The 14,755-nt window shown below is 41.8% G+C and overlaps 1 long non-coding RNA gene across 1 annotated transcript in view; it reads right to left on the bottom strand.

The window, feature by feature from the left end:
• The window catches only part of LOC104761096, an 18,135-nt gene extending 8,097 nt beyond the window's left edge, over positions 1-10,038 (bottom strand). Inside the window, exon 1 of the long non-coding RNA XR_763081.1 lies at positions 9,927-10,038. This is a non-coding gene — a long non-coding RNA (uncharacterized LOC104761096). The remainder of the gene's footprint in view (positions 1-9,926) is intronic.

The following is a 14,755-nucleotide window of genomic DNA, read 5'->3' as shown; positions in this document are numbered from 1 at the left end:
CACCAGCAAAAATGGGCATCGATCGACACTGTGGGGTAGTGTCGGTCGACACCAATGCCAGTGTTGGTCGACACTAGGCTGGTGTCGGTCGACACCTCCCTTCCAGTGTGACGATGTTCGTTTTCCTGGTTTGTGTGTTTTGTTTGTTGATTGTTTGGAACATTGGAGTCATTGTTGCTTGTGTGTATAGCCCAGTAGATGGGAGGATTGCCTCACTGAGTATTTATCAAATACTCATGCATCTCAATTTGTGTTTGTGGTGCAGGTAAAGGCAAATTGTGATCGTGGAATCAAGGCAATGAAGAGGAAGATGTTCTAGGAACTCGATTGGATGTTGTCTGGCGTTGCTAGGTGGCTAGAGTCGGGTCTTTAGAACTTGCTAGGTTGCCGGTTCTTTGGTTTCCTGTTGTTTGACATTGAAATGGTTAGGATTGGATAGTGGTTATTCTATATTAGATTATTGTTGATTATTTAATTGGTATTGTTTTCCGCTGTTGTTTTGTGATTGTGGTTAGGTGGCTAGTAGGTATGGGACCACTAGTCATAGTTATTTATTATTATTATTATATTATTATTTATTAACAAAAAAAAAAAGGGTCAGGTCGTTTCAGTTTGGTATCAGAGCCCTTACGGTTCTAGGTTTGGGTTCACTAGGTTTCTGTTTTGTTGTCTTGGATTGCATGTCTTGATTGATTATGTGAGTTAGTCAATTGTGTGTGGCATGGAGTCCTAGAACATCTTCTTCGAGCCTACATTGTGATTCCACAGTGAGTTTTTTTTGTGTGTTCTGTTTATTGTGTGCTTAGCCTTCTGCTCATGGTAGGGCAGATGGTTAGAGAAGATGTTGTTGCTGGTCATGGTCGTGGACGCGGACGTGTTCGTGGTAGGGGCAGAGTCCCAGTGGTTTATGAGACTACGGACCAGAGTGTGACAGCAGAGGGTGTCGGCAAGTCGCAGGGTGTCCAGGGGGATTCCGTGAGTGTGGCCGGAGGGGGCAGTGTTGATGCTCCAGTAGCCGGTGATGTTTGGGCCCCAGGTGCGGGTGTCCGAGTGGGTGGAGTCCCGGGTGTCGACCTTGCAGGTTTGCTGGCACAGTTGTTGGAGCGGTTGCCACCTGTGGCACCGGCTCAGGCTCAGGTAGTGCCACCAGTGGTGGCGGATGAGCGGCAACCAGTGGCTGCAGATGTGGGGGTCCATTCTTGTTATATCAACATGCTGACAGAGATGGGCCGTATTGGTACCGAGAGGTTTTCGGGAGGTACAGATCCTACCATTGTGGATGCATGGAGGAGGAGTGTGGAATGTAACTTCCATACTCTAAGGTGTCCTGAGGGGTTCTAGGTGGACATTGGGGTCCACTATTTGACAGGTGATGCTCAGTTGTGGTGGAGTTCTGTGGCAGCCAGGAGAGTGCAGAGGGAGATGTCTTGGGCTGACTTCGTCTTGGAGCTCAACTGCAAGTATTTCCCTAAGGAGGCACTGGATAGGTTGGAGGTGCAGTTCCTTCAGCTAGATCAGGGGACTCGTTCAGTGCGGGAGCTTCACTTGGAGCTCAGTCGACTTCTGAGGTATGGGGGTCAGGATATGGAGTCTGAGGAGGCTTAGATCAGGAGGTTCTTGAGGGACCTACGTGATGACTTGAGGGTTCACTGTAGGGGGCGGAGTTATGCTTCGCGTGTAGAGCTGGTTAAGACTGCAGCAGGGATTGAGGAGGATATCCGGGCACAGTCAGTGGCGGCTAGCCCAGCAGTCCAGCCTAGTAGGGCTCAGCATCAGGGAGGTTCTAGCAAGGGCGGTAAGCCTGCGCAGGAAACCAAGAGGAGGTGGGAGGCTAGGCAGACGTTGAGTGGTGCGAGTTACTTCAGGTGTGGGAGCAAGGATCACAAGATTGCTAGCTGTCCCAAGAGGAGTGCCCCGTCGACAGCAGATCTTGTGTGCTACTATTGCCGGGAGCCAAGGCACATCAAGCCCTATTGTCCTAAGATGCAGCCGGTAGCAGTGGCGGCGTTGCAGCAGGTGCAGCCGGGAGGGCAGCAGGTGGAACGGATTGAGCAGGCGCCACGGGTGTACACGACTGTAGAGACTGGTGGGACCAATGCGGGGGCAATCACAGGTATAATCTCTGATACTTTGTCTTTGTGAATTCTTAGTAAGTTCAGATTTTATGTTGTCCTGTGATAAAGTATTAGGTTCTCAACAAATGAGGTTTGTGTAGGGACCTTGTTGGTGGGCGGATTTAAGTCCCACGTTATGTTTGATTTTGGAGCTACTCATAGCTTCATTACCCCAGAGTGTGCAAAGAGTGCGGGTATCGTGGGAGATCCCGGAGAGCGTACAGGAGTTGTCAGAGTTGCTGGGGGCAAGTTTCTGAGGGTCATTGGTAGAGCGAGGGGTATCGATATTCAGATCGCGGGAGAGTCTCGGCCTGCGGATTAGCTTATCAGCCCAGTGGAGCTGTATGACGTTATCTTGGGGATGGACTGGTTGCATCGGCATATGGTTCATCTGGATTGTCATCGGGATAGAGTGGAGTTTGAGCGTTCAGAAGGGAAGTTGGTTTGTCATGGGATTAGACCGACTTTGGGGAGTCTCGTGATCTCGGCCATTCAGGCTGGGAAGATGATCGAGAAGGGCCGTGAGGCTTATCTGGTTACTATATCTATGTTACAGTCAGTGGGGAAGTCTACGGTTAGCGGTATTCAGGTTGTAGAGGAGTTTGAGGACGTGTTCCAGTCATTGCAGGGATTAACACCTTCTCGGTCTGATCCTTTTACGATTGAACTGGAACCATGGACGATACCGTTATCCAAGGCTCCTTACAGGATGGCTCCAGTAGAGATGGTAGAGCTGAAGAAGCAGCTAGAATATTTGCTGCGTAAGGGATTCATCCGTCCTAGTGTATCACCGTGGGGAGCGCCGGTGTTATTCGTTAAGAAGAAGGATGGGAGTTTCCGCTTGTGCATTGATTACAGAGGTCTCAACCGGGTCACTGTGAAGAACAAGTACCCTCTTCCGAGGATCGATGAGTTGTTGGATCAGTTGAGAGGTGCTACTTGGTTCTCCAAGATAGATCTGGTGTCGGGTTATCATCAGAGCCTGATAGATGAGGCAGATGTGAGGTAGACTGTTTCAGGACGAGGTATGGGCATTATGAGTTTGTAGTGATGCCGTTTGGTTTGACTAACGCACCAGCTGCGTTTATGAGATTGATGAACAGCGTGTTTCAGGAGTTTCTGGACGTGTCTGTCATCATTTTCATCGACGACATCCTCGTTTACTCTAAGAGTCATGAAGAGCATGCAGTGCATTTGAGAGTAGTTCTGGAGAAGCTGCGGGAGCAGAAGTTGTTTGCTAAGTTGAGCAAGTGTAGTTTCTGGCAGCGTGAGATGGGTTTTATGGGTCACATTGTGTCTGCAGATGGAGTTTCTGTAGATCCGGAGAAGATTCAGGCTATCAGGGATTGGCCTAGAACGCAGAATGCCACGGAGATCAGGAGTTTTCTCGGGTTGGCAGGGTATTACAGGAGATTTGTGCAGGGGTTTGCGAGCAGAGCACGTCCTATGACTAAGTTGACGGAGAAGGATGTTCCTTTTGTCTGGTCACAGGAGTGTCAGGAGGGCTTTGCAAGCCTGAAAGAGATGTTGACTACTGCTCCGGTGTTGGCTTTGCCTGAGGAGGGAGAATCCTATGTGGTTTACACAGATGCATCCAGAGTTGGTTTGGGATGTGTGTTGATGCAGCATGGGAAGGTGATTACCTATGCTTCGTGGCGGTTGTGGAAGCATGAGGACAACTATCCTACTCATGATTTAGAGATGGGTGTTGTAGTCTTTGTCCTGAAGATTTGGAGATCTTATCTTTATGGTGCAAAGGTACAGGCGTTTACAAATCATAAGAGCCTAAAGTATATATTCACTCAGCCCGAGCTAAACTTGAGGCAGAGGCGGTGGATGGAGCTGGTGGCGGATTATGATCTTGAGATAGCCTATCATCCCGGTAAGGCTAACTTGGTTGTAGATGATTTGAGTCGGAAGTGGGCGACTTCGGCTCAGGAGCAGGATATGGAGTCTCTGGTAGGAGAGATCAGTGCATTGAGTTTGTGTGCGGTTTCTCAGGAGCCATTGGGTTCGGTTGCAGCTAATAGAGCAGATTTGTTGAGCAGAGTGCGGTTGGCTCATGAGTCGGATTTGGGGCTGGTTAATGCCTCAAAGGATGTTGACTCAGAGTATCAGGTTTCGACTAATGGTACTATTCTGGTGCATGGGCGGATCTGNGGTAGAGTTTGCTTATAAAAACAGTTACGAGACGAGTATTGGCATGGCACCTTATGAGGCTTTGTATAAGAGGCCGTGTTGTACACCGTTATGCTGGACTCAAGTGGGGGAGAGGAGCATGTACGGCGCAGATTTTGTTCAGGAGACCTAGGAGAAGATTCAGGTTCTCAAGCTGAACATGAAGGAAGCTCAGGAACGGCAGAGGAATTATGCCGATAGGAGGAGGAGAGATCTTGAGTTTCAGGTTGGAGATAGAGTGTACCTCAAGATGGCCATGTTGCGGGGTCCGAACAGGTCATTGACTGAGACTAAGTTGAGTCTGAGGTATATGGGTCCGTTCAGAGTGATTGAGCGAGTTGGACCAGTGGCATATAGGCTGGAGTTAACTGAGGTTATGCGTGCATTCCATAAGGTTTTCCATGTGTCTATGTTGCGGAAGTGTCTCCATGAGTATGACCAGTTGTTGGCTAAGATCTCTGAGGATCTTCAGCCCAAATGACTTTGGAGGCGAGACCAGTGAGGGTTCTCGAGAGGAGGATCAAAGAACTTCGGAAGAAAAAGATTCCTTTGATGAGAGTCCTTTGGGAATGTGATGGTGTTGAGGAGCAGACTTGAGAGTCTGAGGCGAGGATGAAGGCAAGGTTTAAGAAGTGGTATGAGAAGCAAACCACGACTTGAGCTTGCCTAGCCTGGTCCCATCTGTAGTCCGTGGCTGGAGCGGGAATGGAGTATTCCAGCCCATCTCTCTTGTTACTCTGTCGGTTGGGGTGGTTTGTTGTGCGATTCAGTAACAAGATGAGGTGGTGTTTGGGGTACAAAATTTCCGCAAGGCAGTGTTTAGAAGGAAGTTTCCTAAATTAGAAGTTTCTATAAGTGGAAAGTTTCCAAAAGTGGTAAGTGCTAAAAATGGAAAGTTTTATGTGAGTTAGAATTTTTCCATTTTTGGTGGCGGAGAGCCTGGGGGAGGGCTTGTGTGGCCTTTGTGGCGGGCTGTATAGCCATTGTGTGGTCTTTGTGGCGGGCTGTTTAGCCATTGTGTGGCCTTCGTGGCGGGCTGTTTAGCCATTGTGCGGCCTTCGTGGCGTGCTGTTTAGCCATTGTGTGGCCTTCGTGGTGGGCTGTTTAACCATTGTGTGGCCTTCGTGGCGGGCTGTTTAGCCAGAGTGCCTGTTGAGGCGGTCCTTCGGGACTTATGGTCTTCGTGACGGTCCTTCGGGACAAGTGGCCTTGGTGGCGGTCCTGTTGAGGACATTTGTTTGGCCTTTGTGGCGGTCCTGTTTAGGACATTTGTTTGGCCTTGGTGGTGTTCCTGTTTAGGACATTTGTTTGGCCTTTGTGGCGGTCCTGTTTAGGACATTTGTTTGGCCTTTGTGGTGGTCCTGTTTAGGAGATTTGTTTGGCCTTCGTGGCGGCCCGTGGGGCAGTGGGATGATCCTTATGTGGTCCTGGGGTATTCCAGTGAGGGGATATGTGGTTGGTACGACATTGTGTTGTCTTACGCGAGCCACGGGAAGGAAACCTGGTTAGGGATAGGACTCACACGTGTTCAGAATTGTTTGCTCCCGACTCTAGGAGGACTTTGGTTCTCCTAGTACCGCCATATTCTAGGACTTTGTGGCTTGGGAGTGTGGTTGGTATATCGACTTCAGATGATGATCCGAAGGCGCGCTGTAAGGTGACGACCCTAGAGACGAATATTGGATTTCTCCTTATACATTGTGGCATGCGGGTTTAGGCCCGATGAGGAGCCAACATTATGGCATGCAGACTTAGCTCTGATGAAGAGCCAATAAAAACTCAAGGTTTAGGCCTGTGAGTAAAGGAAATTCCAAAAGTCGAGAGCAAATAACGCTTGGAGCGTGAATCTATCACCTAGAGGTGACCTTTCGTATATCGGTCGGAGGAGTGCGGGCCGTGGAGTCGGTAGCACATGAGTACTTGGCTGAGTGTTGTTCGAGATTCGAGGACGAATCTATTTTGGTGGGGGAGAATGGTAACGCCCGCGAACCAAAACGCCGCGTTTTGGGGGTGGGTGTCGATCGATACTCAAGGGGTGTCGGTCGACACCACTTATTCTGGTTCGACCAGATCGATTTAATTATCGATTTGAACCGGTTTGGTTTAGGAAAACCATTGGACCGAGGTATTTAAGTTATTTGTCGACCAGAAAGGGTTTTGGGGAGTTTATTTGTCTGCCGCTTTGTGGTTTTGAGAGAAAAGGGAGAAAAGAGAGTTCTTGAGATTTTTGGTGGGATTAGTGAGATTTCTTGTATGTTCTTGAGATATTTGGAGTTCGGAAGGCTCTAGAAGCTTCCTAGGAGGGGTGGATTCGTTGCTCTTGGTGTGAATCTTCCTGCAAAGAGGTTAGTGCATGACCATGGCTAATCTAAGCCCTTGATTTCCTTGTTCTTGCTTGTTTGTTGTTGTTTTGTGTGTTTTCTTGCCGGGGATTGGATTATACAGGTTCCTAATGGTGTTTCCGGCATGGGTTTTGAGTATTGGATGGTTCAGAGGAGATTGGGAAGCCAGATTCGACTCTCGGCTTCGTGCGGATCGCAGTGGTGTCGGTCGACACCAGCAAAAATGGGCATCGATCGACACTGTGGGGTAGTGTCGGTCGACACTAGGCTGGTGTCGGTCGACACCTCCCTTCCAATGTGACGATGTTCGTTTTCCGGGTTTGTGTGTTTTTTTTGTTGATTGTTTGGAACATTGGAGTCATTGTTGCTTGTGTGTATAGCCCAGTAGATGGAAGGATTGCCTCACTGAGTATTTATCAAATACTCATGCATCTCAATTTGTGTTTGTGGTGCAGGTAAAGGGAAAGTGTGATCGTGGAATCAAGGCAATAAAGAGGAAGATCTTCTAGCGACTCGATTGGATGTTGTCTGGCGTTGCTAGGTTGCTAGAGTCGGGTCTTTAGAACTTGCTAGGTTGCCGGTTCCTTGGTTTCCTGTTGTTTGTCATTGAAATGGTTAGGATTGGATAGTGGTTATTCTATATTGGATTATTATTGGTTATTTAATTGGTATTGTTTTCCGCTGTTGTTTTGTGATTGTGGTTAGGTGGCTAGTGGGTATGGGACCACTAGTCANGGTAACGCCCGCGAACCAAAACGCCGCGTTTTGGGGGTGGGTGTCGATCGATACTCAAGGGGTGTCGGTCGACACCACTTATTCTGGTTCGACCAGATCGATTTAATTATCGATTTGAACCGGTTTGGTTTAGGAAAACCATTGGACCGAGGTATTTAAGTTATTTGTCGACCAGAAAGGGTTTTGGGGAGTTTATTTGTCTGCCGCTTTGTGGTTTTGAGAGAAAAGGGAGAAAAGAGAGTTCTTGAGATTTTTGGTGGGATTAGTGAGATTTCTTGTATGTTCTTGAGATATTTGGAGTTCGGAAGGCTCTAGAAGCTTCCTAGGAGGGGTGGATTCGTTGCTCTTGGTGTGAATCTTCCTGCAAAGAGGTTAGTGCATGACCATGGCTAATCTAAGCCCTTGATTTCCTTGTTCTTGCTTGTTTGTTGTTGTTTTGTGTGTTTTCTTGCCGGGGATTGGATTATACAGGTTCCTAATGGTGTTTCCGGCATGGGTTTTGAGTATTGGATGGTTCAGAGGAGATTGGGAAGCCAGATTCGACTCTCGGCTTCGTGCGGATCGCAGTGGTGTCGGTCGACACCAGCAAAAATGGGCATCGATCGACACTGTGGGGTAGTGTCGGTCGACACTAGGCTGGTGTCGGTCGACACCTCCCTTCCAATGTGACGATGTTCGTTTTCCGGGTTTGTGTGTTTTTTTTGTTGATTGTTTGGAACATTGGAGTCATTGTTGCTTGTGTGTATAGCCCAGTAGATGGAAGGATTGCCTCACTGAGTATTTATCAAATACTTATGCATCTCAATTTGTGTTTGTGGTGCAGGTAAAGGGAAAGTGTGATCGTGGAATCAAGGCAATAAAGAGGAAGATCTTCTAGCGACTCGATTGGATGTTGTCTGGCGTTGCTAGGTTGCTAGAGTCGGGTCTTTAGAACTTGCTAGGTTGCCGGTTCCTTGGTTTCCTGTTGTTTGTCATTGAAATGGTTAGGATTGGATAGTGGTTATTCTATATTGGATTATTATTGGTTATTTAATTGGTATTGTTTTCCGCTGTTGTTTTGTGATTGTGGTTAGGTGGCTAGTGGGTATGGGACCACTAGTCATAGTTATTTATTATTATTATTTGTAACGTCCGCGAACCAAAACTCTGCGTTTTGGGGGTGGGTGTCGATCGACACCCATGTTGGTGTCGGTCGACACCACTTATTTCTGATTCGACCAGATTGTTTTAATTATTTATTTGGACCGGTTTGGTTTAAGGAAACCTTTGGACCAATGTTTAAAAAGGAGAAAACGACCTAGGGTCGTGTTTTTGTTGTCTCACGCAGCTTTGAGAAAAAAGAAAAGAGAGAAAACTGTTCTTGAGGTTCTAGAGGGAGATTGTGAGATTTAAAAGGCTTTGTGGGTGAGATCTTGCTGTGGAGTGAGGATTCAAGGCTAGGAATGTGTGGGAAGCTTGCTGAGAGTGTGGATTTGTTCATTGTTGGTCAGAAACTTCCTGCAAAGAGGTGAGTGCATGACCATGGTTAATCTAAGCCTTTGATTTCCTTGTTCTTGTTTGTTTGTTGTTGTTTTGTGTGTTTTCTTGCTGGGGGTTGGATTATACAGGTTCCTAATGATGTTTCTGGCATGGGTTTTGAGTATTGGATGATTTGGAGGAGATTGGGAAGCGAGATTCGACTCTCGGCTTCGTGCGGATCACAATTGCAGGTGGGTGTCGATCAACACCACTTGGTGTCGGTCGACACCAGCAAGATTGGGCATCGATCGACATTGTGGGGTAGGGTCGGTCGACACCAATGCCAGTGTCGGTCGACACCTCCCTTCCAGCGAGACGTGTTCGTTTTCCTGGTTTGTATGTTTTGTTTGTTGTTTGTTTGGAACATTGGAATCACTGTTGCTTGTGTATATAGCCCAGTAGATGGGAGGATTGCCTCACTGAGTGTTTATCAAATACTCATGCATCTCAATTTGTGTTTGTGGTGTAGGTAAAAGCAAAGTGTGATCGTGGAATCAAGGCAATGAAGAGGAGGATGTTCTAGGGACTCGATTGGTTGTTGTCTGACATTGTTATGTTGCTAGAGTTGAGTTTTTAGAACTTGCTAGGTTGTCGGTTTCTTGTTCCTTGTTGTTTGACATTGGAATGGTTATGTCTGGATATTGGTTATTCATTAATATTGAATATTTATTGGATATTGGTTTTTGTTATTCCGCTATTGGTTGTGATTGTGGTTAGGTGGCTAGTGGATATGGGACCACTAGTTGTAGTTTATTATTATTTATTATTTATTAAAAAAACGGATCAGATCGTTTCATTATTATATTATTATTATCAATAAAAAAAAAAAATAATAAATAAAAAAAATAAATAAACGGGTCAGGTCGTTTCATGAACTCTCTTGGTCTAGAAAATCGTTGATTCCAATTTACCATATACATGTGTATGTTCCTACCATCATTCAGTTTGATTCTCTGTCATCAAATTCATTTATACTATCTTTAAACCATATAAAAGCTAAAAAAACATATAAACATTGATTTTACGAGTTCAATCTCACCTGATCTCACAGCAAGATTGGATGTGAAACATGATACATACGCTATGTCTCTTCCTTGATCAGATATCTCATTACTTACTTTTCCCTCCTTCTCTGCCTCTATGTCTATATATCTCCCCCTCCTATCTCCCCCCCCCCCCCCCCNTATCTCTCCCTCTCCCTCTTATGATTGAGAATGATCTTCTAAACAAAATGAAATAATATATATCTTATCTTTCTTTAGCCGATATTTTGCCATTAGTCGTCTTGTAATTGGATTTCATTTTCATATCTTATCATGATTGTTATCTTATTTGAGCAGTTTCTCCTTAATTGCTAAGATTCTTTTTAATGTGGTTTTTCTTTTCTCTGCATTCCTTTTTCACTTGGTTAATACTATTTTCTCGACTCCTACTATACACCGTTTTTATTATTTTGGTTTAGCCCAAGCAAATATGAAGTTTAGCCCAACATCATGATCCACTTGACTATCATATCTACCTAACTTAACCATCAAAGCCCAATTTAAATTTCTCTTTTTCTTTATTTGATCATATATAGTTTGGTCTAAAACTTACCTTATGAACACTTTTTCATCCTTAGATCCAAGCTAAAATGTTACAAATTAGTTCATGTGAATGTTCTTCGGACCGTCCAGGATCGAAGTGATTTGTCATCTTGCAAATGAAGCCCAACATCATGATCCACTTGACTATCATATCTCCCTAACTTAACCATCAAAGCCCAATTTATATTTCTCTTTTTCTTTATTTGATCATATATAGTTTGGTCTAAAAACTTACTTTATGAACACTTTTTCATTCCTAGATCCAAGCTGAGATGTTACAAATTAGTTCATGTGAATGTTCTTTGGAACGTCTAGGATGGAATTGATTTGTCATCTTGCAAATGAACCCCAACATCATGATTCACTTGACTATCATATCTCCCAAACTTAACCATCAAAGCCCAATTTAATTTTTTCTTTTCTTTATTTGATCATATATAGCTTGGTCAAACTTACCTTATGAACACTTTCTCATCCTTAGGTCCAAGCTGAGATGTTACAAATTAGTTCATGTAAAGGTTCTTCTCACCCTCTCGGATGTAATTGATTTGCCATCTTGCAAATGAAAAGTACTTTATTGTTCCTTGGCTTTGCACTTTTTTGCTAGCTCACTCGCCTTCATAAACAAATTTGATCATGCATGGGAATTCAGATATATTAGATTTTAACCCAAATTACACCGCATGACGAATTTTTGTAATTAAAATGTAAATTTTAAGTTATGTGTATATGTTATTATTTGTTTTATTTAGTTTTTAAAATTATTTAATTTTAATTTGATTGTTAATTATAGGATTTAACCCGCAAAATAACGCATGGGAATTTGTCTTTTTACATAATAAGCTGATTTAATAAAACAGAGAATATTATGGTTTCTGTTAAAGATGAAATCGGTTAATAAATATCAATTTATAATATTTGAAAAACTGACGAAATATATTAGTTTAGTTTCTATTTTTGAAATAGAAAATATTCAAATCTTTTTGTTAAAAAATAAAAGAAAATAGAAATTGATTCTAGAGATATTGTAGGAGTATTTAGTGACTGAAAGTTTAGTTATTTTTTTTTCACTTAAACAAATAATTCTTTAAATTAAAAAGAAAACATAAATTAATTTGTACATATATTTTAGGAATATTTTAGTTTTTTTTTTTGGTGAGAAAAGGGAGGCTAACCTCCCTCAATTTATTAAAAAAAGAAAAATAAAAATACAATCGGAGTTAGAAATATACTCTAACAAAAGAATTAACACAATCTGAAACAGACTAACAAAAGAAAATCCAGCGGTAATAAGAATGCATAGTTCGCCATTCCATCAGTAAGACGATTAGCTTCCATATACATATGTGAAATACAAACTATCCAGTCCCTTGCAATAAAGTCATGGCACAATCATACCAAGAAATACAGCGGATGAGCATCACTAACCCCAAGTTCCCATACAACCACTCAAGTAGGGACTTAGCAAAGAAATCTCTTCTTGTCCTAGGCAGGATTATCCGACGCCAAACCCTTGCCATTGCAGGGAAATCCCGCAAAATATGGAGAAGAGTCTCCTCCCCACCTTTACAGACCTGACAGATACTAGAATCATATAAATGACGCCTTTTTTCTTTCGTATTTTTCATAAGCACCTGATGCATTCCCAACCATAGGAAGAGATGAACTAGCTCTCGAACAATCGCATGACACGCTCTCAAGAATAACTTACTAACATCCTGGCATGGGGCACTATCCCGAGTAAGCAAAGAGTAAGCCAATGTCACCGAGAACTTCCCATCATGTGTTTCTCCCCATGAAAATCTGTCTATAACTCCAATAACTCTGATTTGCACAACAGAAGATTCCTCAAACAAAATTAAATCATCAGCAAAGCATATATGGGATAGTTTCGGACCACCACGAGAGAGAGTTATTGGCTTCCACTCCCCTTCAGTAATCAACACCTCTATAAGATGACACAATCGCTCAAGACATAGAACATATATGTACAGAAATAGAGGGTCGCCTTGGCGGGGACCTTTCAATAGTTGAAAGGCTTCTGTCTTCTCTCCGTTCCACAGGAGATTCATGGAGGGGCCAGTAACACACGCCATGATCCAAGCCACCCATTTATCTGGAAATCTTGTGGCTCGAAGCGTATCCTCTAGAAATATTTTAGTTATTGTTCTTTTTCTAAAATTTTAAAGATTAACGTTGTAATCCTTTAACCTATAAAACACAAGATACATGTTCAATCAAATTAAGCCCAAATAGATTTTTTCTTTTATGTTTTTTAAAAAAAGTAAAAAAACAAAAGCCATTAATGAAAAATCAAAACACGATCGTCATGGGTGAGTTCTATTTTTATTTTTATTATTATTTTTTATTTATGAGAAAACTAAAATCAATTGTGTTACCCATGTATCCATTAAAAGGTCATAAACAAAAAAAAAATCTTCTGTCCTTTTCAGATGTTAACAAATACAAGTAATGCAATATGTGGTCATTTAACTCTTTTTAAAAATAAAAAATATATGTCATCATTTATTTTTATAATTTTTTGCGTGTTTGATGATATTATATTTTATATATGATATTAATACATTTTATAAATTTAATTCTTTTATTTTACCAGTTATATTGTGACATGTTCACAGGTGTGACTCAATGTATACAAAATATACTTTGGCCTATGGCATCAAATTGTTTAGAAACAATTAAAGAGGCATATTTCTACAAAATACTTGTAATTAAGCAGGCTCAATTGGCTAGATCACTCATGTTCTTAGTAGCAATAAGAATAAAAAGAACTAAAATATAAAAATGTTAAAGGAACAAGGAACCAAACAGAACAAAGTCTTATAAAATTAAGTTAAAGCATTCTTTACTCTATTTAATATCTAACACAGAGAACCCGAGTTTGTTCCAACCACTTCTCTCCCTAGCACAACTCTCGATATTCTTTTTTCTGGCGGCATCGATTCTGATCGGCGTTGGGAAGCTGTTTCTTTATCCTCGTCTTCTTCTCTCCTTCCTAGGTTTAAGTTCTGTTTGTTTCGATGGTGAACGTATCAGAAGTTTATCGAGAGTTCACTCAATAAATTCAGCCATACTTAAGCTTCACCCCTCCCCCTCCCTCTGTCTCTTCCGGTGCTTTCTCTTAGTGAGGTGATTCTCACGAGTCTCCAGCCCCTCAACGCCAAATCTGAGACCTCACACCGCCTCTATAACCTTGTTCATCATCTTTTTCACCTTCCCTCAAAGTAAATCTTTTCATATCTCCGTTTTTCGGATCCAGATCCCCTCACCAAGCGATTTGCTTGACTACAGTTGGACTAGTGCTCTGTGTTGACGCTGGAATTGTGTAAAATATTTGACAAGGTCTCGGGACCTAATCTCTCTTCTTCATAGATCTTGGTTTGTTCCAAATCTTCTCTCACTTTACCGTATCATATCATTGTGTCGATTCATGGAATTAATTGTCCAAAAAACTGAAATTTAGATATAATTAATCATTGATGCTCTGTTATTGTTCTTTTATTTGTTTTTTATCCACCGTTTTTAAATTTTCTACAAATGGATACTTTTTAACGATTTTTAGATAGTATATAAAATTATAAATCCAATTTTATTTTCCAAACCCATTAGAAATAATTTTAGCTTTTTCAAATAAAAAAAGGCTAAGTCTGTAATAATTTCCAGTGATCACTCTAGGAGTCTATTTTTCCTTTTATAAGAAACTACGATAACGCACAGGAAAGTGAAAACTTGAAATAATTAACATTGTTAATTTCACATTTCAAGTAATTTTTTTTTGGTAATTTTTTAATTGTTTAATAGAAAAGTCATAAATAATGAATAAGATGAATTAACCAAATTAGTTAAATAAAATATTTGTTATATATATAAATGAAAAATCGATTCATTGACAATAAGAGAATAATGTTAAAGATATATAAAGGGAAAATCACATTTTAAACCTTCAAAGTGTCATTAGGTAGCACTTTAAACCTCGAGAGAATTTTATTAACACTATAAACCTTGAAAATTATTTTGCTAACACTTTGAACCTTTAAAATGATTCTACTAACACTTTAAACCTTAAAACTAACTTTCATTTTCGTACCGCCATAAAAAATAATGGAATAATAATATCCGTCAATGTGAAATAATTTAACTATGTTGGCTTAATTTAAATTTTAATTAATTTTATTTTTTATAAATAAATGAAAAGATAAAAAAATAGATTAGTGTTCATCTTCATTGTAGACAAAAAATTTACGATGTTATTCTTCACATT

The sequence above is a fragment of the Camelina sativa genome, chromosome 18 (assembly GCF_000633955.1).
Source record: "Camelina sativa cultivar DH55 chromosome 18, Cs, whole genome shotgun sequence".
Taxonomy (NCBI): Eukaryota; Viridiplantae; Streptophyta; class Magnoliopsida; order Brassicales; family Brassicaceae; genus Camelina; species Camelina sativa.
Note: the sequence above shows the minus strand (reverse complement) of the source record. Positions and strands in the feature narration are given on the sequence as shown.